This window comes from Poeciliopsis prolifica, unplaced genomic scaffold (assembly GCF_027474105.1).
Source record: "Poeciliopsis prolifica strain line A6 unplaced genomic scaffold, Auburn_PproV2 SCAFFOLD047, whole genome shotgun sequence".
NCBI lineage: Eukaryota > Metazoa > Chordata > Actinopteri > Cyprinodontiformes > Poeciliidae > Poeciliopsis > Poeciliopsis prolifica.
Window position 1 is genome coordinate 72,856 of NW_026562422.1, and position 23,278 is coordinate 96,133.

The following is a 23,278-nucleotide window of genomic DNA, read 5'->3' on the forward strand; positions in this document are numbered from 1 at the left end:
AAAAAAATAGTCATATATATTTTCAAATCGCTTTATTTTATTGTCAATTTAAATCTGAAAAGCTGAAGTAACACAAGATGGAGTATTTTGCAACATTTGCTTGTTACGTAGAAGTCAAAGCATCACAACCAAAGTGAAAATTACTCTGATCTAAAAACATAACTGATATATTTACAGTCATAATAATATGACATTGAACACAGCAACTTAAATAATCTTTACTAAAACAAAAGTGCCCAAACATCAAAATTTCCAAGCAAACTGCATGTCAAAGTCATAAAAACAATGTCTTACTCGCTTTTTATGTAAAACTTGCAGTCAAAATTCTAAAAGTAATTTTCTTCCTTTGAGGGAATAAAAGAATCCAGCAATATCAAATATTGAAATTACATATTTTTCAAAACTTTATTGGAACACCAACAGTACATCTAAAAAATGTGGGCAAGAATAATGAACAGCCAAACAAAACCAACATAGATGAGTTCTGAGTTGGTCTTAGTCCTGAACTTCTCCAGAAATAATCAAAGTGTTGCTTGTAGATAAAGAAAGAAAAATATGTTTTAATACATGAGATAAACAGCATATTAAATTGAATTTATGTCAATTAAAGACAGACAGGATGAAAAGGAAAAATTCAGTGGACAGACACTCACTCTGACCTTCCTTCATTGTCGCTGTCCTCCTGTGTGTCAATTAGAAATGGACAGGACAGATACAGAGAGACAGACAGAGAAAAAGACAGACAGGGAGAGACATGGAGTAAGAAAACTGATTGTGTATAAGTGGGTAATTTTACCATTTTAAAAGTTTCACTGGTAGTCCATGAAGAAGGAGAATGGAGACACACGGGTTCACTGTTGTCCTAGTGTTTTGCATAATTTGTCCTGTTTGTTTTGATGTCACTTTTCAGTTTGGAGCTTTTGTTACGCTTTCTTGTTTAAAGGCCTATGAATCACCTAGAAACAGATGGGAGGCTTTTCAAAACTGCCTTCTTGTTTTTTAAATACATATTATATGCCTGTGAACTACCAAATATGTTTTGTAAAGGGATTACTGAAACAGTTCTCTTAGTTCTCATCTATGAAAAAATACTCTAGTGCCAAAAGGCGCTGCTGGACCTGCTAGTGTAACAGAGTATATGTTGTAGAATCCCACTTGCTTTATATATTATCAGTGCAATGGGAAATAGCGCCCTCCTCTCTGTGTGGCTGGTTATATGTTGCTGGCCCCTGTAATCAGTGCCAGTCTATGGAAGCTGCACGAGAGGTGAGTTTCATTCCTCAGCACACAGCACGGAAAAGTGTTAGAAACACATAAAATATAATTTTTAATAACTTACATCAATAGTGTGCAACTACTATTTATGATTTGTGTGCCTGGCACCAATTTTGCACTTTTACTTTTGTTAATATTGTAAAACACTTTCTGTGCTAAGTTAAAGCCAACATGACGCTCTGTTGTACTGTATTGTGCTGAGGGAAGCTGAGCAATTGCATTGATTCCAACCCGATCTGTTCTCATTCAGGTACATCATTTATTATTGTATTTTTCATTGAATGTTAAAAATATTAATGTACTGTAGTCTATGGAAGCTGCACGAGAGTGTGCTGAGGAAAACTGAGCCATTGCATTGATTCCAACCCGATCTGTTCTCGTTCAGGAAACAAACTGCCTGTTCACCCAGAACTCCTGGTCTTCATTAAAACATCTACACAACGCAGAGTCGAGGGGTTACTTGGGTCGGCCTGGTACAGTGGAGTGAAGCAGAACCCGGTTACACTAGGTCCAATAGTTTCCTGAAAAATAACAATGTTCAGTGATATTAGTTTTAATTTTAACTGAATACTCAGGTTCAGAGAGAGATTTCCATAGATATATACATTCTAATGTCTCTATCGGTTAACTAGCAGACAGAGGTGCCAAAAAAAACAACAGTTGAGGCATCAAACAACTTCTGCAAAAAAAAACCAGAAGATAGCCAACCGCAACTAAAAAGCACTTGTGTTGCATATTATGCTAGCTGAGCAAACAAGCGAGAGTAGCTCAATATAACCGCACAATTTTGTGTTTTTCGTACACAAACACAAAACTGCAATACAATGTCTTTTAAAAAGTACTTACCCGGTGAAAGTCATTGTTGTCACCTACCTCTTGCCCGTGAAAGTTCGCCTCCAGCTGGTAAGTATCCCACAAAGCAACTGTATATTAAAAATTTACAGTACAGCTGTAAATTTCCACACGTGATCCAGTGTTCCAATCATGTCCCATATACTGTCCATACGCATTTCAGATTACAGTAAAGAGCTGTATTTTCAAAACCCAGCACCGTACTATATTTTCATGTTGTAGTTCTTACCATTTGTTACAGTGTAGGAGAATGTAAAATGTATATTTCTTTTATATTTCAAATACACAAGAAGATGCCTTTGACAAAAGAGCAAAGAATTGCAATTATACTGAGATCTGGTTGCATTAAACTTTAACGGAAAACATGGAACGAGCATCACACACAACACTGTGGTAAAACACATTTGCAAGTTTCAGAGAACTGGAAATGTTGCATATTAATCACAAACTGGTCCAAGACGTGCAACGATTACACAGAGTCCCACAAAAATAAAAATGGTTGTCCAATATAAAATGTTTGTTTTCTATTTATGGAAACTGATGGCCCACCCTGCAGATTTTAAATAGACAGGAAGTGAGTTTCAAACTCCAGTCTTCTCATAGAAAGAGCACTTTCAGCAAAAGTGCTTCTGATGTTCCAAGGGAACCTTACAGTTACTGACTATAGTTACTCTGATAGATCTACTATTCAATTTCTGTATAAAATTACTTAATGGTTTAGGTGCAATTTCTCTCAATCACTTAAAAATAAATTTTAAGAAGTTGTGACTCATAAAATCTAAAACAAAATCCGTAATATTAAAATTAGCCAAGATATGATGGTGATTAAATCTGATTGGCTTTTGACATAAAACCTTTAGCCATTATACTCTATTGGTTTGATAGTTTAGTTAGTCTGTGACCAAACAATAGCTCTGTAAGAACACATGAAGCATGACAGCATCATTGAGTGGAAGGGTCTCTGTCGCATGAAGTGTTAGACTAATTATCTAACAATTAATGTTTGAACTTGCAGTTTTGTGCATTTTGGCAATATTGCTCTTAAAGTTTAACTAAGCATGCAAATTTTTTCAGAAGTATTTTCCTGTGATTCTAGTTCAATAGAATCCCCAATGATCAGAATGGTCTGTAATGGTCCTTTCTTTATTGAGAAGCAAATACGCTTTGTTTTCTTTGTATCAACGGTTAAGCACAATGATATTTAGCTGGTGCTGCTGTTCTGTTTTCTACACTCCTCAATTCAGAGTCCTTCATTCAGGAAGGACTCTGTGCAACGTAGTGTACCATGCAGACCAGGGTTACTAATGTATTAAAAAACATTTAAAATAAAAACAAGCAAATCTAAGCCTGGTGGCAGGGCATATAAAGTCAAGCAGCCCGCCAGGCATATAGTACAGTGAGGGAATCACTGTTATTCCCTCAGTGAATACAGGTGATGCAACACTCATTTATCTGATTCTTCTTTGAAACTTCATCCGATTGCTAGTTTAGCCATATTTTGTCAATGTGAACGACAATTTGTTTTCATGTAATTTAGTTTTCCTCGAACACAAGTTGATTTTTGTGTAAAGTGAAAGGAGAGCAAAAGAAGATAAAAGGAGAGGAGACATCAACATCTTGAGTTAATCAGTTATTTAATAACATACCTTTCATGAAGAAGACTTCTTGCTTTTCCCCAAGAAACTCAATAAGACAACAGCATGCCCTTTTTTTCACTCAACACTCTGGGGCAATTAAGTGCAAATTTTTAGTTTTCTAAAAGTAGTGTTTTGACTACTAATGGTGTAATTATTTAAATAATTCAGCAGTACCTGAGAGCCAGTCACAGTTTTCCAGTAATTATTTTAACTTTGCTGGCAGCTTCTTGAGAAGTACATCATAAACACAAAATAAATAGTTTGACTTACGTTTGATGGAGAGTCTCCACAGAGTCAGTACCAGGTTGGCGGTTAATGTTCTGCATCGGTAACACTTTGATCATCAGTGTGGACTGGATAAATACTTCCTGACATATACGCATGATGTTATGTACAAATCACAACTGTAGTAGTCCAGAAAGAAGGGAATTGCAGTCATTTAAGCAGGATGTAACTTCACTGGGGAGCAGAACAGCAGTGGAGTGAGAAGTAATAGAAGAATGAAGACTATTCATATTTCAAAGATGGAAGTTGGCAGAAAAACTATCTTGTTTCGTAAAGGTCAGACTGCATCCATTTCGTGAATGGAAGGAAATATGTGAAAATTCTACACTACATTAAACATATCTTAACACAAATGCTAGTTGACATAATGATACAAATAATGGTTCACTGATTACATCAACATCTGTAAATTTCCATTAATATGTTATCGGTTTAGTAAATTTACTTACTTTAGAAACTTGAAGGTTTTGATAATTATACTGAGAGCTGGATTAGGAAGCAGTCAATGCAAATGTATATTTTTGAGACGATCAAAGGCGAAGAAATTGTCTTTGTGGAGTAAAATGTATCCTTTGAAAAATTCCTCAAAAAAGGTTTGAATAAAACTTCCTGAAAGATGTTTTTTTTATGGTCTTCCTTGACAGATTTATATTTAAAAATAGTAAAGTGTATAACATTTACTTAAGCTGAAATCTTCCTGGCAGTGCATAAATTAAGCTCAAATGTTTTGAGCTTAAATGTCGTGGTATTTCATTGTTGTTCCATAACTGTACTTCCCAGCATTTCTTGTGTTGGAGACATCACTGACAAAATTCCCATCCTACAAAATAACTCGAGAACTGATCACCAGAACATAAAACGTTGCTCCTCTAAACAACTCTGTGCAGCTTTGAAGAACCTGGCCAGAAAAGAAGACTTTTAAAATCTGCACAAGGTTCACCGGAGAACTTTAAAGAAGCTGGCCGTGTATCCACCTCAGTTCTTTAGATGTACAAAACTATTTTGATGCCTATTTTCAGAGACCTCCTGAAACAGGCCTGAATGTCGACAAGAATATATATATTTTTTGTTTTACTTCTGGACATTGCTTTGACACGACTGACCGATTGACTCAAAGTACGACTGTTCCAATATCTGGGCTGCTGCATGTTTGAAGGGAGACTGATTTTGACTTATGATTCCACAAGTACTGGATGGCACCCTGATTAAGCTAAAAAAATCATTTTATTAATATTTTGATTAATAATGAATTGTTAATTTTAATTCTAAATAATTAAATAAGCCAAAAAAGTGATTCACAACAGTAAAAATGTGTATGTGCATGGTTTGTACAACAGCCTAGCTCAAGCAGACCCAGAAATAGTCGACTAGTTAATCAGTAGCAAAATAGAAGACACAGAAGCTGGCATAGAGGCTCAAACTCCTCCACCGTGGACTAAAAAATGGAAAAATAAATCTAAAATATTTTGGAAATGTGTTACTTGTCTGTGGAGAATAAGTTTTTGCCTACAGTGATATACCATCAGGTCAGGGTTAAAATGATATTTTCTCATCCAGTGTTGACATTAGAAACCCATTGGCTTTCAATGTCAACACGATGACTCATGGGTCAAAAGTAAATTTCAATTATTATCACAAGTTATTACAGAAAAAACATTGTATCAGCATTGGGCATCAGACCACAAACTAATCAATCCATGGTCAACATGTGTTTCATATGGGTCAGGTTGAAGTGACCCTGAGCAGAACAATGCAAGCATTGTTCTGCTCAGGATCACCACTGAGTGCCCTAATTTAGAGGTTAGGCCCTTCAATCCAGATTGCCAGTTCTATTCCAAGACACGATATACAGCTCCACAACACTGCTTCTTGTGACTTCATTTGGAAAGATGAGTTGCTCAACATTTAATTTTAATCAATTCTGATTTATAGATTGTGTTCGTAACAAAGAATAAGGAAATGTTTTTGTTCAACAAATTTTTAATGTCACAAAGTTTTAGAAAGAGTTTATTATAAGTAAATCAAGCTTTCAATAAGTCAATTTTAAATATGAGACTCCTAATATTCAAGTGAATAATATGCAATAATATGCAATAATATGCATACCTTTAATAGAATTCATTATTACAATGAATTGCAAAAATGCAAGTACATGCATACAATTTACTGCCAGGGAAAACTTTATGTACTAGGCAGGAACAGTTGAATAGAGAGGCAGAACACAAATTACGTATTCACATGATTTGTCTCAAAAAAGACAAAACCTAATTAAAAACACATAATAATAATAATAATAATAATAATAATAATAATAATAATATAATAATAATATGAGTGGGATCAGAACATTAGTAACTTAATTTATTAGTACTAACTGATATAATAGTGACTTCCTGAAGTCACTAGATGAAGTGAAGGGAAAAAAAGGGGAAAAAATGACTAGAAATCTAAAATACTTCTAAATTTACTTACTTTAGAAAAAATTTAAGAAACGTATAAATGTATTTGCTTTATCAATAAACATCTTCACTGATGACAATAACCATGAATAACCATTCATCTTCTATACATCCTTGTCCTTAGGGGGTTTGGGAAGTGCTAGTGCCCATCTCCAGCTACATTCCGGCCTACACCCTGGTCGTCAGTCTGTCGCAGGGCAACACAAATACAAACAGGACAAACAACCATGCACACACATGCACACCTATTAACCTGACAGTCATGTTTTTGGACTGTGGGAGGAAGCCGGAGTACCCGGAGAGAACATGCAACCTCCGTGTAGAAAGACCCCGGGCTAGGAATCGAACCCAGGACCTTCTTGCAGCAAGGCAACAGTGCTACCAACTGCACCACTGTGCCCCAGATCTGTCCCTTTCAATTAATCCATTTTACATTGTTTTTTGGCAGTTTTGACACATTTACAGCAAACAGTCATTACTGTGGCCCGCTGCTTAGTGTTTACTTCATCTTATGGATAATGGTTCTCATTGTGATTCACTGGAGTTCCAATTCCTTGGAAATTCCTTTCTACCTTTCCCAGACCGATAAATATCAGTGACTTTGTTTCTCATTTGGAGCCTTTATAAGACAAGAGTACGCACAAAATAAATAAGTAGAAAAACAGATTTTTGTCAAATGAAGCTTGGAGTGAAGGAAGTATAAAAAAAGAACAAATTGCAAACATTAAAACGAAACAGAAAGGTAAACAAAATCAGTAAAGTCCTGTTCAGTATGTGACACCTGTTCTCATGTGCATATTTTACACACAAATTGGTTCTGTCAGACTGCCCCAGGGCAGCTGTGGCTAGTATCTGGTAGCTTTCCACCATCAGTATGAGTGCATGCATGAATAGATGAATGACTATAGTATGAAGCACTTTTTTGTCCTCTGGACTTGATAAGGCGCTATACAAGTACAAAGCTAGCCAAACGCCAACTAAAGGAAAACTACTATCTATAAAATTAATGTTAACTATAGAACTATTACACTACTTTGTGGACAATAGCAAACTACAAAGTGCTAAAACTCAAATAAATGCACTAGAATCTCACTCCATTCAGTGTTATTTATATAAATATATATTTCCCGCAAATTGGGATTTATAAAGAAAGGTGTGCAGCAATGTGCATGTGCACAGGTTTCTTGTTTTTGTGTGGCGTACTTTTCTAAATTAGTTTGTACGCAAATTTTTAGGGTGAAAGCTGCACACTCTTTTCTACATGAGTCCCGGGACCTTTAACTCCTTTTGATCTGGACGTGCTACTTTTGAAAATATTTTAGACTACTTCAAGTTGTCAGACACATTCTACCGGAGTGGTTTCTTGATTCTACAGGTTTGACAGGTTTGTGGCTGAGGAAATTCACCTTGCTTTTCTAAAAAATTTGGTCATATATTAATAATTAAGAATTTACCAATTGGGAAATCACTTCTTCAATTAACTTTGTTCACTTTCTAAATTTGAGAACAGTAGAAAAAAAAGTCTAAAGTTTGGTTAATCCTATGTGTCTGTCTTAGTCATAATTTCTCATGAAAGCAAATCGTCAGGTGGGAGCTTGAGCTGGTAGCTATTAGTTGCTCAATGAGACACGCCGAGCCAAGTCTTCTCCTGACCACAAATGACTTAAAACAAATATGAGGTAGCGTGACATTTTCTGGAAAGCTTGTCCAAAGTGTCTGTAGAGTTCTATACAGTAAAACAATAGAAATTTGGCCTATGTTAGAGATCTGTTGTCTACTGGCTAACCACAGTAATGATTGTTAATGACATAATTGGCTGCCATCAAAACAGTGCAAGTGGAAAGCAACATGTAGGAGAGCACAAAGCAAGAGCTCATTAAAAAGGCAGGTGCAAAAATGTCAATTATTCGGACATGGTCCGAGTTTAAACTAGGAAATTAACGCATGCAATTGATCTAAAAGGTTTGCCTTGTTTCTATTACATAATGCAGATTAATTATACTACCTATTTTGATCTCAAGGCCTCGATCCTGCAGATGGTTAACTAGCTCACAACAGTATGGCCTTGCAAATGGGAGTGAAAAATGAGTGGAGAGAGTCAGACTGGTGTGCTCAGTGGCAAATTTTGCTTTAAAATTACTGTGACGGCAAAAAACAAGCTTGTATGTAGCTTGCTTATTGCAAAGATGAATTACAGTATTACTCCACTAAAGGACAACCAGTTTATAACTAATATTTCTAAATAATTTTTGAGACAAAATAGCTTACATTATAAAGTCCTGAATATAAAATTGGAAATGGAAAATTGAGATGTTTGGTTTGAGATAAAAATAAAAAAATCTTCAACATTTTTCTTACATTTCATGCAATAGAGATTAATAGCAATAAATCACAGTGCTAGAGTGTGATTAACCTGATCAAGTTTTTTCAATTGCTGGACAGCGCTAATCAAGTCCAGCATTAACAATTTATCAATGTATTGAAAGATTGTTTCATGTAACACTCTGAGGCAATTTTGCTGCAGAAGTTGTGCAGTCTGTCAACTTCCATTGTTCAATGTTTGGTATTTCTGCTTTTCAGACGGTTTTGCTTTTATCAAAAAGGTATGGCTCTTTCTCAGTAAGTTTCACACGATATGACACAATTAGTGGCATAATAGCTCTTCCCTGCAGTTTACATGTAAATAAGCATTGATTAAATAACCTCCAGTGTAAACAATTATGTATGATTTTCTGAGTTTAAAGCCTCAGAAAATCATTTTAATAAAAATTACTACAATATTTTCTAGATTTCTAGTTGTTCACTTAGGACTTAGCCGCTCTCAGATTAGTCGTTATCTTTTTTTTTTGAACAAACTAATCTGGATTCAGAGAAAAATTCAGTTAAATATATTCTCATAGAGAAATCATCTCTTTGCTTTCATGGTTTTTTGTTGTTTCATTTTGTTATTTTGTTAGGCTGTCTGTAAGATAAGAATGTTAATGCAAAGAAGCAGAACAAAAAGAAGTATCTGTCATTGTGTCCATGAAAATTTAACTCAGTGAGAAAAACATGATCAGTTCAAAGTTTCAGAAAGAGATAGGGGCGTGAACTGCTGACAATTAACACGAAACTGTGAGCCAGTTTGTATTTTCTCAGATTGACTAAAACTGAACATTTACATTTTGTCAACTATTAACAGCCAGTCAGTTTAGAACTAAGTTGGGACAACAGTATAAACTACAGGATAATGTAGAATATCCAAAAGCTGTCTACATAAGATTTAATAGTGCACTTACTTTGTAGGCCGTGCAGACCAAGAGTTAGGGTTTCAGCAGCAGATAACCAAAATGCTGTTTTGTTGAAACATGCACCTGAAGGTTGAGCTTTGAACAGATTAGTGTTGATGGCAACCATCCATGGTAAATCACGGCACAGGCAGCAAAGAGTCAAAGGGCATAATCTCAATACTCCTAGTTTTATTCCACTGCATCATTCATGGCATCAACGACCTGGATTTAGTCAAACTGGCGTATGCTGCGTTCAGACAGAATGAGATTTAAGTGTCAGGGGCATCTGGTTTACATGCAATCTCTATGTGAATAAGTATCAACGAAGCGTCAAAATCTTGTGGCACAATTTGCACATCTTGTGCTACGTGTTTGAAGCATTTTGAGCATTTCAGGTGTTCGACATGAGTCAAGCACATTTAACATGGCTGACGCTGAACTTGGAAAATCTGAAATTTTGCCACTGGACACAGAGCGTTAACAAATGAGGGAGAACTCTACTATGTGATGTAATGGCCTATATCTGGCCAGGAGATGCAATGACCATTCATCAGTGCCCAGCTCGGATGTGAAACACATAAAATTCACAGCATCTTTGAATTATCTGCTGAATAAGGTGCACGATGATGACATTCTCTTGGTTTCTGTAAGTAAAACCAAAACACTGTAAAAACTTAATGTGCCATTGTTCAAAGTGGAAGAAGGGAAAAGAAGATCAAGAGACTCCTCTGAGCATGTATCTAGTGCAAAATGTCAAGCGTATGAATTCTAATTCCGCAAGCATCCAACTTGAGGCATTGAACATGTTTTGACACCTAACATGTTCAGTCTGAACACAGCATTAAAGTAGAACAGCTTTATTTGCACAAAAATAAGAAAATGTTTCACAAAGCCCAGATTCAGAAACTTTTTCTCAAATACAAAACAAAGCAAATTATTAGTATCATCATCTAAAGATTGTGTCTGGTACAAAGAAATCTCCATGGAGAAAAGAACAAACAGTTCGATCTGCAAGACAACTCTGTTGTAGAGCATAACGAAAATGGGGTAAAACTCAACTTCACGTTCATAATGACATCTATAAAGAAAGACTGCGTAACTATCACTCAACACTAAAACATGCAAATCCAAATAGTAAACTCATCGCTTACATCAGGCGTTTTTCCCCAGGCTTTGAAAACAGCAGTCATCAAACCACTGCTAAAAAAAGAACAATCTGGACAAATCACTTCTGCAGAATTACAGCTCAATCTCAAACATTCATCAGCAAAGTTATTGAAAAAAACTGTGTGTAAACAATTAAATAGTTTCCTCATGATGACCAACTGCTTTGACACTTTCAAATCAGGTTTTCATGCTCATCACAGCACGGAGACTGCCCTCACAAAAGTATTCAATGATATCCATAAAAATACGAACTGTGGGAGAACCACAGTGCTGGTTCTGTTGGACCTCAGTGCAGCTTTTGACACTGTCGACCATGACATATTACTGAATCGACTGGAGAGTTGGGTTGGACTGTCCGGTTCGGTGCTCGACTGGTTTGAATCTTACATAAAGAACAGGGATTTCTTTGTTTCAATTGGAACCTTCTCTTCAATCCTAGGACCCCTCTTATTCAATATTTATATTCTCCCACTAGCTCAGGTTATAACAGTAAATAATATTAGTTACCAAAACTATGCAGATGACATACAGCTCTACATTACAATGTCACCTGGTGACTCTGAACCCCCATCCAATCACTGAATAAATGTTTAGAACAGATAAATATGTGGATGTGCCAAAACTTTATCCAGCTGAACAGAAACAAAACTGAAGTCATTATTTTTGGACCGAAAGAGGAACGATCTAGAATCAATGCACAGCTTCAGTTATTACAACTAAAAACTAGCAATCAGGCCCGAAATCTGGGAGTAGTGATGGACTCGGACCTGAACCTCCAGAGCCACATAAAGACGATTACAAAGTCGGCCTTCTATCAACTGAAGAACATCTCCAGGATTAGAGGACTAATGTCTCAGCCTGATCTAGAGAAACCCATCCATGCGTTTATCTTTAGTCGCATTGATTATTGTAACAGCGTCTTCACAGGCCTGTCCAACAAATCAATCAAACAGCTGCAGCTGATCCAGAACACTGCTGCTCGTGTTCTCACTAAAACCAGAAAGATAGAGCACATAACACTAGTGTTATGTGCTCTATCTTTAGCTCAAAGAATAGACTTTAAAATACTGTTGTTGGTTTACAATCACTGATCGCTTTAGCACCAAAATACATCAAAGATCTGCTGTTGTTGTATCAACCTTCCAGACCTCTCAGGTCTTCTGGTTCTGGTCTGCTTTGGTCCCAGAACCAGAACCAAGAGAGGAGAAGCAGCTTTCAGCATCTATGCACCAAAAATTTGGAACAAACTTCCAGAAAACTGAAAAACAGCAGAAACGCTGACTTCCTTTAAATCTCAACTAAAAACACACCTGTTTAGAATTGTATTTGAAATGTAATATGTAACAATGTATTGTTTATTCTATGATGCATGACTTTGTGTTTTTGTGTTTATGATGTAAAGCACTTTGAAATGCCTTGTTGCTGAAATGTGCTACACAAATAAAATTTGATTTGATTTGATCTAGATGTCTAAAAAAAAAAAAAAACACTAATTGAAATAGATAGCTTTCCTCTGATGGTGATTTTAGGTTGTGCTGGTCTGTTTTCTATTTCCAAGATGCCCGGCTCATGAGTCAAGAAATTTTTGTGGTACAACAACCAGAGTAAGCAAATTTTATGTTACCATTACCATAAAGTTTTAAAACAAAAGCATAGAACATGATCTAATTGCTTTCTATTAAAACAGAAAAACCACAATTAGTATGTTTGGTTTTTGTCACAGTGTATGCTTAATGGTTAAATCAAAGATGAATATACCAAGGCCGGTCCAAAACAATAAATGTGTGATGTGTCTGGATACAATTTCTCTGTAAAGTAGTAACTTTTCAGGCATGCGATACAAATATCCCTGCATAGCTTGACAGACATGATCAAAACATAGCTCAGATATGTACTGCTAATTAATTACTCACTCGCTTTTTACAAGTACCACATGCGCCTGAAATAAGTAGGCTGAAAAGGATCCATAGAAACATGACTGGTCAAATATATGCAAAGTTAAATTATTATTATTATTATTATTATTATTATTATTATTATTATTATTAATGTTACTAATAATAAAATAGATGACCAATATTTCCCAGCAATGCCAATTCTGAGCAGCAGAACAACCTAATAATTCCAGTCCATCTTCATGTTATGCACCGTTATGTCTGGGTGCTCTGCATTTAAAGCCAGAAAAGATTTGGTACTGCTGACCACATTTATGTAATAAAAACAAAAATGAAAAAGACCATGTGCCACACTATTTAACAAACAAAAACTAATTTAAATAGCTTCCTGATATTAATAATAATATTGGCTGATAAGACAAACATGCCTTATCAAATGTCCCAGGTAATGCAGAAAGCTTCAGTACCATCAGCTAATATTGTGTTTTATTTGTCGGTGGTTTTCTCTACTTCTGTATAGGAGGAGCAGTCTTGCCTTCATGCCATGCTAAGGATGTAAACCATTTCAGAAGAGAAGTGTCTGGGAATCTTATTTGTTCTGTTTTAAATACATACATCAGACAAGATATCATGAGGTATAAACTTTGTGAGGAAATTTATTCATGTAGTATTTTGTTCTACCAGATGAGTACTGAGTCCTTTATTTCAGCATCTCATTCAAACTATCCAGACTTTAGGAAGTATTCAGTAGACAGCTTATAACAAACACAGACTGGAAAGAAAAAACACCCACAAGGCTCTATCAATGTCAGGGCGATCTGCTCTGACAAACAGCACATTTTTCTCTTGTTGCAGATAATTTCACTCTGAATTACACTACAACTACAGTTCGGGATGGACAGATGTGGCCAGAGCTACTTTCCCTCCATTTTCTTGGTTAGCAGAGTGACAATCCCTTTAGGAAAAAATGTAAGCAATGACAGAAAAAGTTTGATGGTCAGCAGGTTTCTGGTGCACACTAAGTTTAATGGTCTTCACTTTTTAAACAAAAAGATCAAAAAGTGTTAATTTATGCTAAGACTATGAGATAATTTTTATTTCGAATGGATTTTAAAAATATCTTGCAATATATTGGGTAATTGCAAGGTATTTTTACCTTGCAATTACCCATTGCAAGGTAATTGCAATGGGTAATTGCAATTACCCATTGTTCCATTTTGAAATAATAACAAATTATTATTTCAAAATAATTTATTTAAATTATTTTGAAATAAATGTGTTCTTTCAATTTTCCTTCATGTTTATGACAGGTGCCATGTCATCTTTTTGACAGTGTCATGTCAATCATATGTACAACTCGTCAAACAAAGTGTTGCCCTCTGCATATCAATGAAGGTATTTCAGACAAAGGGGATAAGTCTACATATTAAGGGGTCGGATGTCAAATAATTGTGGACAATGAGTAAAAAAACAAGGTTAATTTAAGGTTTTAGCCTGTAATTAAGTCATTTTCTTTTAAAAAAGAAAAGTACACTATGATACATGAATATTTCTTGATAAAGAACTGCATCTTTAATAGGGTGTCAAAATTGTTTCCTCACAACTGGATAGCATTTCTGGTGGTTTTTTTAAATTATTTTTAAAATGGTATAAAAAATTATCCCTCCTCATTCTGACTCTAAGACAAATGGAAATAATTTTGGCAATCCTAACTGATTGCCAAAAACAGGAAACATCAAATATATGTCTATTTGTTATACAGTGCATTTAATATTCAACTGTACAATATTGAAATTCGACGAATTTCAATATTGACCCAGTGTTCAAATCAATAAAACACAAGAACAATTCAGACTCAGGAGCCTCAATAAAGAAAAGGAAAAACTGCCTAAAACTGTCCTTTATGGCAGCAGTGATATCAGCTTTGTGTTTCTGATAACACCATAGCTGAGACTTCTCTAATTTCAAATGTAAAAACTTTTTCCACATTTCAATTTGTGTAAAGTTCCAAAGAGCACACAGTACTATTACACTTCAACAAAGAATCTGTCAGCAAGAGGAAATATCTAAAAACTTTACCTTGAATGGAAGAAAATATTTTGTTTGGAGAGCACCTTACCCTGGCTTCCACATTACAAGCATGTTTATGTTGTGAATAATAGAAGCCTGGACCTTTCTCCCTTCAGCTCTCAGCCAGCACCACATACCAAAGCACAATGAGATCCCTTACAACCATTGCACAGCCTCTATTCCTGCATTCTCTCAGACTCACAAAGCCAACAAGGAGTTGCTGGAAGAGAAGAGTTGAGCTGAACTGAAGAGGTGGACAGATAACATGGGAGAAAAAGCTGCTGGACAGAGGTGCTTCTGGCTCCTGGGGATTCTTAGCAGTGAGAGGCGCTAACAGAACGGACAGCCTAAATACAGTATCAGGATATAGAGTCATTTTGCCTGTCACCTGGAACTGCTTTGGCTCCATCTAACTGCCACACACCTCACTTCCATCTGTTACTGGACTCTCTACCAAATTTTGGGCCACATCCTCTGGAAGTCAATTCCTGTCATTTGAGCCTTTTGAGCAGCTATACAATAATAGAAAATAAGTGCAAATTGAAAGATTGCTGAAGTTGGACAACGTTATCTGTTTAAGTGTTCTCATCAGACAAATGAGCAATAAAATTCCCCAAGCAAATGATCACAACTCTAAACTAATATAGAACTCTTAATGGCTGGTGTGGAAGTCTTATGGTATGATAGTCTTAAACAAAATATTGCAGTTTTCACAATATTCTAAAACTGCACACATTTAGAACAGTAAGGCAGAATACGATCTAGAAAGAAAATAAGTATTTTTACTGATTTTCAAAAAGTTAATATTTTCCATTTGTTGTACTTTCATTATTGACAACAAAGTAAATATTTTAGAATGGCTGTCAAGTTTCTTCTGTTTGATTTTACCGTGCAATCCCAACTTGAAAAGGATGGTCTCTTTTGTGAAACATAACTGGGCTTCACTCAAGGAGTCTTCATTTTAGTTATCTGTATTTTTATATGATGGTCATAACTTTCCTCCAATCATACAGGTGAAAACCCTCAAAAGAAACAGAAACATCTAATCACATTGTGAAATCAAAACAAATACACTGTGAAAAATTCAAAATATATTTCCACCGATTTAAATCATTTAATCCTAATGTATAATAAATATGAAGTATTTCATAGTAGAATAAACATCATTAAATAAATTTGCATTTTAATCAACATTTGTGTCCTGGTTTAATTAATAAATGCACACTCTTGATTGCCAGGAGATTGACTCCACCTGGTTCTCATCTCTAGCAGGCAAAGCAGAAAGAACCTCACACTGAAAATCTTTTTGCCTCCAAGCCACTTAAAGTAACTCTTTTAAATACCAGATCACTCTGTGCTAAAGCTCTATTAATTAATGATTTCATCACTGAGTATAATGTTGATGCTATGTTTCTGACAGAAACATGGTTGAATGATGATAATGACCAAATTGTACTAAATGAATCAGCACCTCCTAACTACAATTTTTTAAGCGAGAATAGAAAACATAAAAAAAAGAAGGAGGCATGGCTTCTATATTTAAGAAAACTATAAATTGTAGTAAAACCTCTTTGGGTAATTTCACCTCTTTTGAGTATCTTGGAATTCAGGTTAAAGGCTACAAACGAACTTTGACACTAATATAGAACTTTATACAAAACTTCAACATACGTGGAAAATTTCTTTAACCACAGTGCTGATTCTGTTGGACTTTAGTGCAGCTTTTGACACTGTCAACCATGACATATTACTGAATCGACTGGAGAGTTGGGTTGGACTCTCCGGTTCAGTGATCAACTGTTTTAAATCTTACATAAATAACAAGGATTTCTTTGTTTCAATTGAAAACTTCTCATCAAAGAGGTCAAAGGTCACATGTGACCTCTTATTCAATATTTATATTCTCCCACTAGCTCAGGTTATAACAGAAAATAATATTAGCTACCATAACTATGCGGATGACACGCAGCTCTACATTACGATGTCACCAGGTGACTATCTCCAGCTGAACAGAAACTAAACTGAAGTCATTATTTTTGGACCTAAAGAGGAACGATCTAGAGCAGTGGTCCCCAAACTACCGCCCGTGGGCCGGATGTGGCCCGCCTCTACATTTGGTCCGGCCCCCTGAAAATATCAGAGTATTTTCATATATGTACATTTTTATTTGATAAGTTGGGCTTTTGCAATAAAATGTTCCTTAGTAATGAGCTTTATTTATTATTAACTATTGGTTAGTAACTATTTTATACATGCATATAATTGACATATCAGTTATATGCATGACATATAAGTATAACGACATATATGCGTAAGAGACCCCAGAAGGGTGGATGGATGTTGCCTATATGGCAACCCTCATCAAAAAATCTTAAACCCGCCTCTCTCAAAGAGCGAACGGAATAATGGCGAAAAGATTAGGTAAGAGAAAAATTGATTCAGAATGCAGGGCATTTAACCTGCAATGGACAAACGATTATTTTTTTTGTCCAATGCAAAGAAAAGGCTGTCTGTCAAGAGGCGGTGGCGGTATTCAAAGAATACAATCTGCGGAGACACTATGAATCCCATCATAAAGACAAGTATGATAGCTTGCAAGGCCAAATGCGAACAGATAAACTCTCAAAGCTAAAAAGTGGATTGTTAGCTCAGCAGAATACATTTGTATGCCAACTTCAGCTGAACCAGTCATCTGTTCAGGCCAGCTTTCGGGTTGCTCAACTGATAGCAAGCAGCGGTAAACCTTTCACTGACGGAGAATTTGTCAAGAAATGCATGAGAGCTGTAGCGGAGGAAGTGTGTCCCGAGAAGAAAGACGTCTTTAATGCCGTGAGTCTATCAGCCAGTACAATCACCAAGACGCATTGAAGAAATCGGCGGTAATGTATATACACAGCTGCAGCAGAAGGCGAAAGAGTTTGATTTTTTTTCGGTAGCACTGAATGAGAGCACGGACGTGCAGGACACCGCACAGCTGCTCTTTTTTATTACAATCGTTTCACAGGGAAGTTGATGAGCTGCAAACAGCAATGTCTACAAGCTATTGGAACCTACAAAAAGGTTATAAGGAAGGAACACAGGAACTTTGAGAGCCTTCTCCAGACCGCTGTAGTTTTCTTCCTCCTGCCTGTGACCAGGTGTAGTGAGTGCTGTCAGAGTGCTCATATGAGCCACAACTAAACTGAACTTGGACCTTTTAAGATTGTGACCAGCACAACAGAAAGTTTATGTTCCATGGACTTTTTTTTATGTGGAGAACGCAGAGTGTTATTTGGTTATTATTTATTTCATAAATAGTGTTATTTCCTTACTTTTGGTCTCTGAAGAATCCAGAAAAGGTTATTTGATTGTGCTTTCTGAAAAACAATACATTTTTATGTTTAGCACTCTTACAATCGTCACACTTTTTCTCTTACAAACTGACCCCGGCCCCCCATCAGAGAAGGGACAAGTTATGTGGCCCTCACAGGAGAAAGTTTGAGGACCCCTGATCTAGAGTCAATGCACAGCTTCAGTTATTACAACTAAAAACTAGCGATCAGGCCCGAAATCTGGGAGTAGTGATGGACTCGGACTTGAACCTCCAGAGCCACATAAACAGTTACAAAGTTGGCCTTCTATCACCTGAAGAACATCTCCAGGTTTAGAGGATTAATGTCTCAGCGAGATCTAGAGAAACCCATCCATGCGTTTATCTTTAGTCGCATTGATTATTGTAACAGCGTCTTCACAGGCCTGTCCAACAAATCAATCAAACAGCTGCAGCTGATCCAGAACACTGCTGCTCGTGTTCTCACTAAAACCAGGCAGATAGAGCACATAACACCAGTGTTATGTGCTCTATCTTTAGCTCAAAGAATAGACTTTAAAATACTGTTGTTGGTTTACAATCACTGATCGCTTTAGCACCAAAATACATCAAAGATCTGCTGTTGTTGTCAAACAGCTGCAACTGATCCAGAAGCTGCTGCTCCTGTTCTCACTAAAACCAGGAAAATAGAGCACATAACACCAGTTTTAAAGTACCTACACTGGCTTTCTGTAGCTCAAAGAATAGATTTTAAAATACTGTTGTTGGTTTACAAATCACTGAACGGTTTAGCACCACAATATATTAAAGATCTGCTGTTGTTGTATCAACCTTCCAGACCTCTCAGGTCTTCTGGTTCTGGTCTGCTTTGCATCCCCAGAACCAGAACCAAGAGAGGAGAAGCAGCTTTCAGCATCTACGCACTAAAAATTTGGATCAAACTTCCAGAAAACTGTAAAACAGCGGAAACCCTGACTTCCTTCGAATCTCAACTAAAAACACACTTGTTTAGAATTGTATTTGAAATGTAATATGTAACAATGTATTGTTTATTCCATGATGGATGACTTTGTGTTTTTGTGCATATGTAAAGCACTTTGAAATGTCTTGCTGCTGAAATGTGCTATACAAATAAAATTTGATTTGATTGACTTGATTATTATTTATAGAGTTCCATCCACAGTGATGGACTGGCAGGTGACCTCATTTCTCACCCACTGACTGCTAGAGATAGACACCAGCACCTCTCATGACCCCAATAGGGATAAAAGTGTTGGATAATGGCTTGATGGATGGATGGAGTTTCATCCATCACAGGACAGTGATCACACAGTGGTTAGAAATGAAAAAGAAATTCCAGGAGACTAAATGTGCTCCTTAGCGCACTCCTTCATGAGGGTGCGCCCCATCGCACGCGATCAGTATTTGACTGATTGTCACTTTTTGATACAACACCTGGTTTGTTCCTGCTGTTTGCACTCATCTCACACAAACTACCTTCTGAGCTACTGCATGTGGAAGTTCTCACGAGGTTAATGATTTAATTCAATTTGGAGAAGTAGCGAATTCTTATTTGAAATTATTATATTATAATAAAGGAAATTTACGAGAAAATACTAATTCGGAAGGATGGCAGGAAAGAGGGGTGACATATGGTAGTTTCCTAGCTAGAGCGAAATACTTGACAATTATGGAAGTGTGTACTCAATCAAATTGAACAAAGGTTCAAGTGTGCAGGTTTCAAGAGTGCAAAATTTTGAGAGTTAGAACATTATGTCTCTGCATATCAAGTTCGATATCCAAAATGTTGGACGGGTCAGTGTACTAACATTCACAGCCTTAAAGGCAATTTCTCTAGCTATGATTCATCTAATTAAACGTAAGCTTACACATTTAACTGCTACTCAAAAAGAAAACCCATCTCAGATTATGACTGGCTATTGAGACAAAAGATTTAATAATAAATTCATAAGAACATTCTAACATCCATTTTCTTGCCCTCTCCACTGAGAAAAAAACATTTGTTTAAAAATCATATCTCTAAAGAAAATAAGAACCACGTGCCTTCTTTTTCACTCTCACAAAAAATATTAGGAAATTAATATAAAAATGATGTATGACATTTCCCTGTAATTACTTTCTGCAGAATAAATTTAATGTAAACATCAACTAGTGCGCATTTTGTGACAGATATTGAGGCACTTTTTATTCCAATTTCCACTTCATTACTGTTTTTAGATAGATTTTCAGAACTGAATCTTGTTCAAAAGATCTATTCTTCTTTTACGTTTTAATACAATAAAAGTTTATCTTTTAACCTGACAGGTAATGAAGAGTCAAATTATGGTATTACCGAGTTAATCGTCTAGCTAAATTTTTATTCACAATTGCCACTTTCTCAAAATTACCTCCATTTTTAGCATATTTTAAGTGAAGAGCTTAAACATTGCAACAACAAAAATTGGTACTATTGTACCAATAGTTGTTTAATTTAAGACTTGAAATTCCTCTTGTAGTTTTGGCATTTTCTGTTTTACTTTCTTCACATACTTAGCTTGTGTGACTATTGTCTTTTTTTTATATTTTTCTGCTCAGTTTATCATGCCAAACATTTTCGTTATGGATATGTGCCTTATCATACTATTTCTTTTGAATTTTCAATAAATGCAAACAAAAATCCGTATTTCTGTCTTTTATCTCAAAGCCTAACATGCAGCATTGAATTGTGGGGAATATGTTTTGCTGAAGTCCGCCCAGATGCAGACTCAGCAGAAGTGCAGAAATAGGATCCAAATGGGGTGGGGCTTAAGACAGATGTGGAGAATTGGTACATTCTGTATGCATGCCCTTTAACATGAACGTGTATTTGAAGGACACAAGGCCAAAACAAGTAAGAGTATTGCAGCGGGCCTTATCTGGTTACTCTTCTTATATCCAGAAGAGTAACCAGAAGTGAGAGAGGTAGTCATCACGAACATCTGTGGGATTCACTCCTTTTGAGTTAACAAAATACAACCTTAAAATTGATGGTTGATTCTTGAGTTACAAGAATAACTGTTCTTTCTCTCTCTGTAGCTGTTAAGTGTTATGCTTTGTTTAATTGATAGTAAATGTTTGTTCCATAAAACAAAAGTGGTGTGACTTGAATTTTCTCAATTACAGTATGAAAACTGTTGACATGTCTTGGTTTAGTAAATCAAACTAAGACTTCTACAGCTATATCTATATAAACTAGATAAGTGAAGCAATATTCAGTGATTGCCACATTAAATTAAGTCAGTAAAGTTGGAACTGCAAAATATTTTTGATACGTTTTACTAAATACAATAAAGGGCCACTTATTTGCTGAATATAACTCAGTTTTGTGAAAATTGCTGACATAACTGTATTAAGTAAATGGAACAATCCTTTTTTTTAGTGTAGGTGTGAGCTATGAGAGGACAGGTCTTTTTCTGTAGTTAGTCCAACATTCTCTTCAAAACCAAACTTAAGACCCATTATTTAAAATAATTTTGTCTTTTAGTATTTTTAGATAGATCTTTTAACAAGATTATATTTTATAGCTTTTTATTATTTTTGTTTTATTGCACATATTTATTTATGTTAATTTGTGGAACAATTTGATCAGTGCAAGTCGTTGTTGAAATGTGTTATATATATATAATTTGATTGATTGAGAGCACTGCAAAAATAAATGTGGATAAAACTCAATGACCTGAAACAAACTATCCCCACAGTGACAGAAAACACTGCTGAGACATCTTGCTGCTGAAGGTTTTAATACAAGATGTTGGATCATGGGACAGAATTAGGTTTTCACACAAACCTCTTCATTTCTGACCAATAAAGGACAGCAGAATTGATGTGGTTTTGTGCATTTAATGACAGATTTAGTAGAACCTGGTAAAGATTAGCCTATTACCTGTCCATCCATTATCCAACACGCTTATCTTTATGGGGTTATGAGGTCATGAGGTGTGCATCTCCAGCAGTTGCCTTGTATTATTTATAAAACAATTAAAGAAGAATGTACTTTATTTTTACCAACACTGTTGGCTATGGACCAAAGTAGATTTTGTTTGTTTATTTCCTCAGTTTTGTCTGGAATATTTAGCCAACATTTCCTAACAAAAATATGTAGGAAAAAACAAAATGTGTTCAGATCATTTTTAGATTTGCAATTTTTTGTCCATTAATTTGAAAGTCCTAAAGAAAATGTTATTGTCTTAAAAAAGAGAACCTAAACTACAACTGGCTTCACAGGTAACTTCATTTACTTCCTACAGCAGTGAGCACCAGACAAGAAAGAGTTGGTGTTTTATCAAGATTCCGTCAGAATTTGATCCTGAGTACCCCGTTTTCCGCTTCAGCTCTGCCTTCATGGTCTCCCACCTAGACACTCCTGGTCTACATCCAGCTGCCTGTCTCGGTCCCACTAAGGGGAACAACCAAAACATTTATTTTAATTTCATGTTGATTTGTACCCTGCATTTAAATATATAACTCATGTTTTGGCTAAGTTTTCTGCTTTAGTTGAAACGCATATCTGAATAGCTTTCAAGTCCCTTTTGAAAGTGAGATCCAAATCTCAACAGGGTTTACTTGGTTAAATAAAGGAAAATAAATAATAATAAAAAAATAAGTTTGAGAAATAAAGATTCCAATTTGTTATAGGGCCTGACTGGCAGCATTCAGTGGGTGAGCATGCAGCAACAGCGTAGTGGACTTACAGAAACGCCAACATTAAAATAGCCTTTAATGAGCATTACATTGAGAAATTAATATGCTTGAAAAAATAAATAAATAATTTGAATAACTAATGTTTATTACCATTCAAAAATAAGTTTTGTGTTAATAGAATGTTTACCAAATATTTAATTTTTTAAAAGTATAATTTATGTGTAAAATTAGACATGTAAATTTACTTAGTTTATATAGCCTTTTTCTAAACACTTAATACTACACTTAACATGGGGTCAATCAGATTGACCCCGTCACACAGAAGGTTTAGTGTTTAGATTTCCAATCCACTATTATGATAATGTTTAATATATATATA

General features: G+C 35.6%; 1 protein-coding gene across 1 annotated transcript in view; it reads right to left on the reverse strand.

The window, feature by feature from the left end:
* esr2b (estrogen receptor 2b) overlaps positions 1 to 23,278 on the reverse strand; it is a 63,159-nt gene that overhangs the window by 38,543 nt on the left and 1,338 nt on the right. The window lies entirely within an intron of this gene.